Source organism: Macrobrachium nipponense, chromosome 45 (assembly GCF_015104395.2).
Source record: "Macrobrachium nipponense isolate FS-2020 chromosome 45, ASM1510439v2, whole genome shotgun sequence".
Taxonomy (NCBI): Eukaryota; Metazoa; Arthropoda; class Malacostraca; order Decapoda; family Palaemonidae; genus Macrobrachium; species Macrobrachium nipponense.
Genome location: NC_061105.1, coordinates 37,758,080 through 37,768,804, shown reverse-complemented (window position 1 = coordinate 37,768,804; position 10,725 = coordinate 37,758,080). Strand labels below are relative to the sequence as shown.

The following is a 10,725-nucleotide window of genomic DNA, read 5'->3' as shown; positions in this document are numbered from 1 at the left end:
GGCGTGAAACACTTGTGTTGTTGTGACGGGAGACCCTTCCGTCGTCTCGTAGAAGAGTAGGAACTTGCAAAGTACCTCGTCCTTATGGCTGCAATTCATAAGATGTGACCCACTAAATTTCCTAAATGAGAAGATAATAATAGACACGGCTGGTGTTTCGTTGAATGTAAGTAAATGTAAATGTATCATTTGTAGTATACTAGGTAGGTACCTAGCTAGTAGGTATACCTAGCTACCTACCTTGCCTAGGTAGGTACCTACCTAATAGGTAGTATACCTAGTACCTAGTATATTAGGCTAGGGCATCTAACTCGCCTATCCTTGGTAGTGTTCAAAGACGATATTTGGGTGTATAGAACTAGGCTAGCTAGTAGCTACTACCTACCTATAGGTATCCTGTCATAAGGCTATGTCATGGTTCCCCAGCACCGGAAGGCTAAGACCACCTTACCGAAAAAGTACTTAAACATGTCCTGTACCCCAGGATAGACATCAGGGAAAACAACCGACTGGACTAGATGAGCTGCTTTCTACTGCGTTTGGAGCCACCCTCCGAAAAAGTACTTAGGGTAAAATATCACAGCAGGCCAAGCAGGCCACCTACAATCAATGCTAGCCACCCTCCGAAAAAGTACATTATAACGCGTCCTGACACCAGAGATGGGCATCAGTCGCGACTTCTTGTTGGTGAGAAACGGAGCTAAAGACCTCTACTCTCCTTTCGAAGTAAGTATTTTCTCCAAAGTTAGAAATTAAGGCCAAATTTTAAGATTTAAACAGAGGGTACTGAAAAGGGTGGCTACGGCAGTGGAAATCTCACCAAAACGCTTTAGAAATTTTTACTTACAACTAAAAATGTTTCGAAGATTGACGCTATCTTGATGTTTACGGAGTCGCTTGTGTCAACAAACTTCCCATTTCATGTGCTAAATCTGCACACCACTTGTACCCATAGACGCTGGGGCACTTTCATCACAACAATCGTAAACCCACCTCTTACCAGCACTTATTCGTACTTATTCAAGGGGACTACGGCATTCTTTGCGGCGTTTTGCGCTCTTCAATTGTTTATCAGTGTTGTCAATTGGTATGTGTTTACCCTCCAAACTAGGTATAAGACTTACACAAAACCGGGGAAATAAGTGAAATTAGCGTATCTATTTGTAGTAAATATACATATTACAGCAATTATCATTACTGCCATTACTATGACAACTAGAATTCATCGAAACAGTTTGTAAATGCATCGGCGTATTGTGTGACGCTCCACTAGATTGGCAACGATGAGCCATTTTTCCTCACGTCGTCTGCTCGTAAGTATACATCCGAAAACAAAATTTGTAATTTGTTCCGATACGTAATACAAACCATCGGTCCTTTAACAACAGCTGTTTACGGGCCTGGTTGTGTTGGTGATAAATCGTGTTTTGACTTGTGTTTGTTGATAAAAGTTGCTTCTACGTCTGTGGTACAAGTGTGGCGGATTTTATCACAGGTAAATGGAAAGGTTTGTGACACAAGCGGACTCCGTAAACTCGGAGGCGTCAATCTTCGAAACATGTTTTAGTTGTAAGTAAAATTCTAAAGCGTTTTTTGGTAGATTCAAGCTGCAGTGGGCCGCCATTTTCAGTTACCCGCTGTTTACAATCTAAATTTGCCTTAATTTCTAACTTTTGGAGAAAAATACTTAATTCAAAGGAGCATAGAGGTCTTTAGCTCCGTTTCTCCCAAACAACAAGTCGCGACTGAGCCCATCTTCGGGTGGTCAAGCGCGTCTATAATGTACGTGTGTGTGCTTCCGATACGTAATACAAACCATCGGTCCTTTAACAATAGAAGAGCTAGCGGCAGCTGGAACGGTCGTAAGCTTCGAACAAGGGGAGAACGGTAGTTAACTGCTTGTCCGACAGTCGCGCGCCGCGCGACTGGGAGGTAAACAAATCACTTTTGCTTTCGGCCGCGGGTGTGAAGGACGTGTTCGTCATCGCTCTCTGCCCGCTTCATCGTCGTATGCTTTGTTTATATTGTGTTTGTTCCGATACGTAATACAACCCTCGGTCCTTTAACAATAGGAAGTAGCTAGCGGCAGCTGGAACGGTCGTAAGCTTCGAACAAGGGGAGAACGGTAGTTAACTGCTTGTCCGATTGTCGCGCGCCGCGCGACTGGGAGGTAAACAAATCACTTTGCTTGTCGGCCGTGTGTGGGAAGGACGTGTTCGCCATCGCTCTGCTTGTCGTTTGCTTCAACTTTGAGTATTTGTTTCTCTTTCTGTATATCAGGAGTGATTGTAAGTACTTTTCTCAATTCTATTATTCTTGCAATGAGTGAATTGGAAGAAATGGAAATATCACCGCGCCCTCCAGTCGCCCGTAGAGTGTGTCCGGGCTGGAGGGGCGTAAATGTGGAGGGTTCAGGTCATTCGTTGAGGTGGACCCCACGAGGTTTGTACTCGTTGTCGGGGGCGAGAGTGCTCCCGCAACGAACCATGTGTGGTTTGTATGAATTGGTCCGAGGCGCAGTGGGGTGCTGTACGAGGGCAGGAAGAGACTTAGGCCGGCCAAGAAGTCATCGGAAAGTCCAGTGACTCCTTTGGTGACGGACACTTCGTCCTCTTTCCTGCCTCCCGGCCAGCCCCCACGTTTCGCGCCTTCCCCTGCGGGGGGGGTAGCGGAGTCCTTTTCCTCTCTCGATCCGTCGAGTGTGGAGGAGGGTGCGCCGATACCGGACGTACAGCTGTATCGGGATCTTCCGTCCGCTCTGGGGGGGGTGTTCGCCCCCCAGGCGCGGGGAAGCCCCTCCAATTAACCCGACTGTTGCTTCCGCAGGTGTGCCATCAGCGAAGGACGACTTGGGACAGGTGTGGGAGTCGCTGGGACTGCAGGGAGTGCCCAGCATCCAGGGGTTGCTTCAGCGGTTGGCGGGGTCGGCGGTGGTCACTCATGGTGCGGTGACCACCACTACTACCACATTAACGACACCAGCGTATGAGATGCCACCACATCTGGTATATACGCCCCATATAATGTCGGTGACACCCACGGTGGCAGTACAAAAACCCATTGCCGCCGTTCCAAAGAGGACGATGCCACCACCACCTGGATTTTTTCCTTTGCCGACCCCGGACTTCCGCTGCCCTAAGAGTACCCCCTGGACCTGCCGCCAGTGCCACGGATGACGGTGACTGTCGACAGGACGCCTGGCTCTCCCGTGGGTACCTGCCGTGCCTGCCGTACCTGTTGCCGTTCCAGCTACTCTTTCCTTTTTCAGATAGGCCTGCCACATTCCATTTTCAGATGTTCCTGCCGTTCCTGCTGTTCCCGGACCTGTTCCTGTTGTTCCTGCTGCTGGTGTTGCTGTAACAGTCTCAGGTCTTTCCGGACAGGTGCAGGTCGGGCCCTGTTGCTTCGGCAACTGCCCCGGCTCCCTCCTGGATGGAAGACCTGACGTCTGTCCTGCGGAGCCTGGCGAAGAAGAAGAGGAAGAGGAAGAAGGTGTCGTCGTCGTCTTCATCGTCTTCTTCGTCGTCTGCTGCCTCTCCTTCCCCTTCGACTTCTAAGGCTAAACAGCCGAAGAAGAAGAAGGCTGCCTCTCCCCCCCTAAGAAGACTCCTTCGGGATCTTCTAAGGGCCGGCTCGCTCAGGCGAGTTGGGGAGCTCTTCTGCTGGTCCTCCTGTTCCTTCGGGTACAGGGCCCGTCGCTTCTTCTGCAAAGAAGAAGCGACGGGGACCAGAGGTGCATCAGCCTCGGCTGGTGCGTCCTCACCTGGTGCTAGCGGTTCTGCCGCTAAACCAGGTTCCGTCTCGGCCGCTTCTCGTTCGCGAGAAGCACCGAGTGGACGCTCTTCCAAAGAGGACCGTCCAGCCAAAGTTTTGACGTCCGAGCTCGCTCGCCGTCAAGACAGCGGCGCGGAGCAGAAGACTGGCGAGAGTCGTGCACACGACTCTCGCCAGGCCAGTGGACGCTCTCGCAGCGACCAACTGGCTGCTCGGGCTGACGTGACGGTCGCCGACCGGGGCCACGGGTTGAGGCGAGGAAGGAGTCCCCACGGCCGCCGGTACCAGCCACGGCTGGTACCAGCGGTTTGACGCGCCGAGAGGACGCTGGCCGGTCTCGACGCGAAAGGGGAGCCTAGCAGGTCACCGTCCGCCGCTCCCGATGGGATCCGGGCGGAGACGGTGACCAGCGGCAGCTCGCCTGACGCTAGAGATCGGTCTCGACGTTCTCAGCCGAGCCAATCGCCCCAGGCGAGCGGCGACGCTAGGCCTACTGCTCGACCGTCACGCGGGTTGACGATCAGCAGCAGGCCCTCCACGCACGCTGGTCCTGCCAGCGAGCGAGGGGGGAGCGTCAGGTCTGCCTCTCCCGTACCTTCAACCTCCTCGGGCTATACCGGGAGGAGCGAGGTGCCAAGGAGCGATCACGAGAGGTGCGCCGCCGCTCGTGACCCCGGCTATGACGCCGTACGGCTCAGGCACGGTCTTAGGACCGGCCAGGACGTACGCGCAAGTAGTTGGAGGCGACCGTCAGGGGTCTTGTCGCTGTTCCTCCTTCTGAAGGAGGAGTATCGAGGGATATGCTCTTGCTGGAGGGACTGGACGGTCCTACTCCACAAGACGCTGTGACGCCCGAGATACAGAGGAACTTCGCAGAGGTCATTAAGCTGATGCGTCTGCATAATGACCTCGCGGAAGGATCGCCGCTACCACCAGCAGAGCCCACGTCCCGGCTCGAGTCATTTTGGGGTCCCAAGAGGGAGCCCAAAATGACGATGGGGTTGCCACGATCAGAGCTTGCGGACTCAGTCCTGGATCAGGTGGAGAATCTCGTCTCAGGACAGGGAGGACTCGCTAAAATCCGGACGGTCCTCTAAGCTGCTTCCTCCTCCTCTACAGCGGCAGAGGCGATTCTACGTGCCACATCGGAAGACCCGATACTGCCGAAACAGGTTAACCCGGAGTTAGCGAGGCTGACTAGGTGTGTCCTCTGCAGCAGCTCCTGTCGGAGAAACCTATGGTTCTCGCAGCAGGAGGCACTTGCCCTGGATCTACCGCTATGGCAGCATTCCAGGCAGTTTCCTGGTTGGATTTGTGGTCCCTCACAATATCCAAAGTAGCGGCGCCGGCTCCGGGAGTTCTGCTCTCGAAGACGACGCTTCTTTTAGGAGACTGTGCCAGTCTGGAGGAAGAGCAATCTCTTACCTCGCCCATCAGACTGCTAACTGTGGGGCCAACTTGGTTCTTCGACGTAGGGACGCAGTCCTTACCCGAGTGACCAAGGGGGCTGGGCGTGAGGCGGCACTCGGGCTACGAAATGGACCTCTTAGGAGTTCCCCAGCTCTCTTTCCTGGAGAGATGGTGGACGCTGCGGTGGAACGGCGGCGCACGACGAGAGTGACCGCTTAGTCCACCAGGCAGTCTCGAAGGTTTCTGGGCAATCTCGAGTAACTGCGGCCAAACAAAGAGCTTGGCTAGCGCTTCCACGGCGGCGAAGACGGTTGCACCGTCCAAAACCCCGTGTGAAGACTCCACAGTTGTTTCGACTTCTGCGAGAGGAGGCGTAACCAGCCCTCCTCCCAGCCCTCCTTTCCCCGAGGAGGTGCTGGAAAGAAGTCGAAACGAGGAGGGAAACACTAGGGACGGCGTTCCCCCTCACCTGCTGCCGGAAGTGGGGGGGTGCCTGGCGAGCCATTGGGCGACTTGGCAGCGCTACGGCGCCGAGAACTGGATAGTAGACGTCCTTCGGGAGGGATATCTACTACCCTTCGAGTCTCGGCCCCCCTCATCTCCAAACCGGTCCATCTACAGACCTATGTCCGGGGATCAGCAAAGGACAACGCTCTTCGACAGGAGATCAAGACCATGCTGGCGAAACGAGCTGTAGAAATCGTGGAGGACAGTCACCGGGCTTTTACAGCCGCCTCTTCCTAGTGAGAAGGCATCGGGGGGCTGGCGCCCGGTGATAGACCTCTCTCCCCTGAACCGCTTCGTTCGCACGACGCGGTTCACGATGGAGTCGGCACGCTCAGTGCTCGACTCGATCAGGGGAACGATTTCATGCTTTCAGTGGACCTGAAGGACGCGTATTTTCAAATACCCATCCCATCAGTCCTCCAGAAAGTACCTCCGCTTCATATCTTCGACGGGACGGTGTACCAATTCAGGGCACTTTGTTTCGGTCTCTCAACCGCCCCACAGGTGTTCACGCGAGTGTTCACTCTGGTGTCGGCTTGGGCCCATTCGAACGGGATACGTCTTCTGAGGTATCTCGACGATTGGCTGGTCCTGGCGAGCTCCCGCTCGCAGTTGCTACAGGACAGAGATCGACTCCTCAAGTTTTGTCGCGATCTGGGGATCGTGATAAACTACGAGAAGTCCGATCACGAACCCCAAGCAGAAGATGAAGTACCTGGGTATGCTGATAGATACGGTAGCAGGGCAAGCTCCCGCAGACTTGCGTATCAGCAAATTCAGGGGAGGCAGCGGCGGTTCCTGTCGCAGGCAGGAACAGGGCAGCACAGGGCACAATGCAAGTCGTGATCGGCCATCTGTCGGCACTCGAGAAGTTAGTCCCTCACGGGCGTCTTCACTACGGTCTCTCCAGTGGAGGCTTAAGGGAGAGTTGGTCCCAGGCCAGGGATCCTCCTTACTTTCCCGTGGCTATCACGGACAAGGTGAGGAGGACCTAGCCTGGTGGCTCGACGACAAGAACCTCTTAAGAGGAGTGCCTATACGCACTCCCCCCCCGGAGATGCTTCTGTTCTCAGACGCATCGACCGAGGGATGGGGCGCACACCTGGAGGAGTTGCTGACTGCAGGTGTGTGGGACCATCACGAAAAGCACCCACATTCACATCAATGTCCTGGAACTCAAGGCGGCGTTCAACGCTCTCCAAAGAGTTTCGGGACCGCTTGGTGGGACACTCAGTGGTGTTGATGTGCGACAACACCACAGTAGTGGCATATGTCAACAAGCAGGGGGGGCTATTGTCTCTTCCGCTCCATCAGTTGACAGTGCAGGTGCACGAGTGGGCCACGGCTCACTCGATAGAGCTGTCAGCACGCTACATTCCAGGCAAGAGGAATGTAGTAGCAGACAAGCTCAGCCGTCGGGAATCAGGTGATAAGGACCCGAATGGTCTCTACACCAAGATGTGGCGGGGGGAGGAAAGGCTCTTTCAACCTGTGGGGGCGACCGGTCGTAGACCTGTTCGCCACCCGGCACAACAGAAAACTTCAGGTTTTTCTTTTCAGCTGTGCCGGACCCATGGGCAGCTGCAGAGGACGCTCTCCAACACCCCTGGGACAACCTCTTCGCTTACGCCTTTCCTCCCTTCTGTCTGATTCGGAAAGTGATCAGTCGAGCGCTGGTACTCCCCAATCCCAATCAGAATGATCCTAGTGGCTCCCCAAACGACCTCAAGCCGTTTGGTATCCGGACCTGCTGGCTCTTTCTTGCGGACGCACCGAGAGAACTACCCACCTGGCACAACCTCCTAGCCCAGCACACGTAGAACGGTACCACCACGCAGTCCAGTCCCTTCAACTTCACGGCTGGCTGTTATCCACCACTCTTGCGAACGAGAGGCTTTTCTCGTAGCGAGCCAAAAGAGATGGCTGGACACGTCAGACAGTCCCCCCTCTGCAGCTGTGTAACCAGGGGAAGTGGGCCGTCTTCTGTGGTGGTGTCGTAGACAGGGTCTGTCTCCTCTCAGAGCCACTCTTCAGCAGGTAGCGGATTTCCTCGTGTTTCTTCGCCGAGAGAAGCTCCCCTCTCAGTCCCCACAGTTAAGGGATATAGCCAAGCCGCCTGGCTCTCGTCCCTAAAACTGAGGGGACTGGACATCTCGAATTCGTTCGAGATATCCTTGCTGATGAGGAGCTTCGAAAGGTCTTGCCCACCCAGGGAACTCAGGCCCCCTGCGTGGGATGTGACTCTCGTACTTAGGAGTTTGACTCGAAGACCCTTCGAGCCACTCCGAGAGTCGTCAGACAGGGATCTGACCCTCAAGACCCTCTTCTTGCTGGCCCTGGCATCGGCGAAGAGAGTAGGGGAACTACATGGCCTTTCTTATGATGTTAAACATACCAGAGGCTGGGGATCTGTGACGCTCGATTTCGTCCCGAACTTCGTAGCTAAGACTCAGAATCCGTCGATCCCTGACGACAGGTTCGAGTCTTTCACGATCCCCTCCCTCCTGGACTTCACCGATAACGATGCGGATGAGATGCTGCTTTGTCCTGTGAGGGCGCTACGGCGCTATCTGAAGAGAACTCGACATCTCAGGCCTGAGTGTCGACGCTCTTCGTTAGCACTGGGGGTCGGGGTCACCAAGAAAGAAGTCTCCAAGCAAAACACGCTTTCTTTCTGGCTGCGTGAGGTGACAGGAGAGCGTACGAAGCTGATGGTAGCGACGACATCCGTACGCTCCGTCCGAGAGCCCACGAAGTCAGAGGTATCGGACCCTCCTTAGCGTTTCCGTAAGAACTTCTCCGTGCGCAGGTCCTGAAGGCAGGTGTCTGGGCCAACCAGACCACCTTCACGTCCTTCTACCTTCGGGATATTGCCCACAAGTCCTTGGATACTTTTTCCTTGGGACCTGTGGTGGCTGCTCAACACGTTGTGTAAGCTTACCCAGCACCCGAGCAGGCAGAAACAGCATCGATTCCTGGTATGACTGGGAGAATGAATGCGTGAATGAGAGAGTGACTGGCTTCTCTTCACCATCTTTTTCTAACTCTACCTGTGGGCAGAGGGATCGGTCGTTACCTTGCTGGAAGGGAGTCAGATGCAGGTAAGCTATTCAACAGAGCTCCATCCTATCTCTTTAACTAGAGATAGGAGTAAATATCCACCACTTTCTCCAACAAGGGGGAGAAAGTGGATGCCAACATGAGACAAACCCCCATTACTTTACATTTGCTCATGTAAAGGAAAAAGTTCTTACAATGCTGGTACGAAGAGATACGCTTGCCTCTCTCTTAGTACTCGGCCCAGAGGTCTGACCATTGATCCTGCGGTGCACACCCGATCAATCGGACAGAGGCTTGGATCCCTCCCTCGCTCTTACGACCAGGGAGGCATTCCAGGGATGGACGAACACCAGTCTGTTCATCAAAAAGACTCAGATTCCCTCCCACCAAGAAGTGAGTCTTCCTATTGTTAAGGACCGAGGGTTTTGTATTACGTATCGGAACAAATGACAATTTGTCGAAAATTGCATTTTTCCTAACTATACAAACCTTGAGGTCCTTTAACATAAAGTCCCTCCTCATGCCACCCCTCACTCTGCGTATTTTGCATGGGCCAAAAGCAAAAGTGATTTGTTTACCTCCCAGTCGCGCGGCGCGCGAACGATCGGACAAGCAGTTAACTACCGTTCTCCCTCCCCTTGTTCGAAGCTTACGACCGTTCCAGCTGCCGCTAGCTACTTCCTATTGTTAAAGGACCTCAGGTTTGTATAGTTAGGAAAAATGCAATTTTCGACAAATTGTCATTTTGTACATGAACTTCCCTGACAGATATATACTTAGCTATAGTCTCCGACGTTCCCGACAGAATTTCAAATCTCGCGGCACACGCGACAGGTAGGTCAGGTGGTCTACCTTACCCGCCGCTGGGTGGCGGATGTACGAACCACTCCCGTAAGCTTGTCAGATTTTTCTCTGTCGCGGGAACGATAACAACTGTTTGTCGGTTCCTCTCGATAGTTTTTCGATTCTCGCTGCCTGGAGTTAATTTGGACTTCTTTTGGTGACGTATTCGCTTTGTTTGGCTTGGCATACGCTGATTGTGGACCGGTTTGATTTTGAGTTTGATTTTCTTTAACGATGTCTGATCTAGAATCGGTAGTTAAAACTTCGGTGTTGTTTAGGGTTTGCGTGAATGAAGGATGTAAGGTGAGGTTGCCGAAAGCTTCGGTTAGACCCCCACACGGTTTGCATGAAATGCAGGGGGAATGATTGTGCGTTTGCTAACCCTTGTAGTGAATGTAAGGGATTGAATGAAGAAGAATATAAGGCTCTCTCTTCTTATGTTAGGAAGTTGGAACGTGATAGAGTGCGTAAGGCTCCTCTAGAAGTTCTAGCAGATCTAGAATGAGTGAGTTGGATGTGGATCCTAATAGTACTAACGTTAGAATTAGAACCTTCTTCCCCCAAGTTGCCAGCCCCGGCTCCCCGCACCGAAGCCGGAGATTCGCCTTCGGAGGCGGCAGCTCTGAAAGCCAAGAATCGTTTCTGTGGAGTCAGAAGATTCGTCAGTTGGAAGGTAAGGAGAGTGTTAGTGATCAGTGCAGTGTCCCCAGTGTTGTGGAGGGTGCGTCTGACCGGCTCCTTAGTGCCTCTAGGCCTAGGACCTCTTCCAGACTCCCAGTTCCAGTGGAGTAGGAAAAGTCGCAAAGCCGCAGGAGGGTGCTTTGGGAGAGCCCCCACCGGTCAGGCGTCCCCTCGGCAGATCCTGAAGTACGCTCCCAGGCTGCCTCGGATCGCTACAAGAAGGAGCTCCTACGCCAAATTGCTTCTCCTCTTCGTCGTCCTCCCATCTCCGAAGAGAGGTTGGAACTCCCGGGCATGCGTCCCGCATCCGTTGAAGAGGGCTTGGAATTGGAACTCCCTGCAGTCCTTTGGCTTCTAGTCCGGAGGTTTTCCCGGAAGAATCGTCGGTGGAGGCGAAGAAACACAAGAAATCATGTGATCGTTCTTCTTCTCGCTCTCGCGCTCCGCGCC

At 53.6% G+C, this 10,725-nt stretch overlaps 1 protein-coding gene across 1 annotated transcript in view; it reads left to right on the top strand.

The window, feature by feature from the left end:
- Positions 1-10,725, top strand: part of LOC135214487 (sesquipedalian-1-like) — a 110,247-nt gene continuing 99,522 nt past the window's right edge. The window contains 1 exon segment of the mRNA XM_064248850.1: positions 1-166. The gene's annotated coding sequence lies outside the window, so the exon portion shown is untranslated.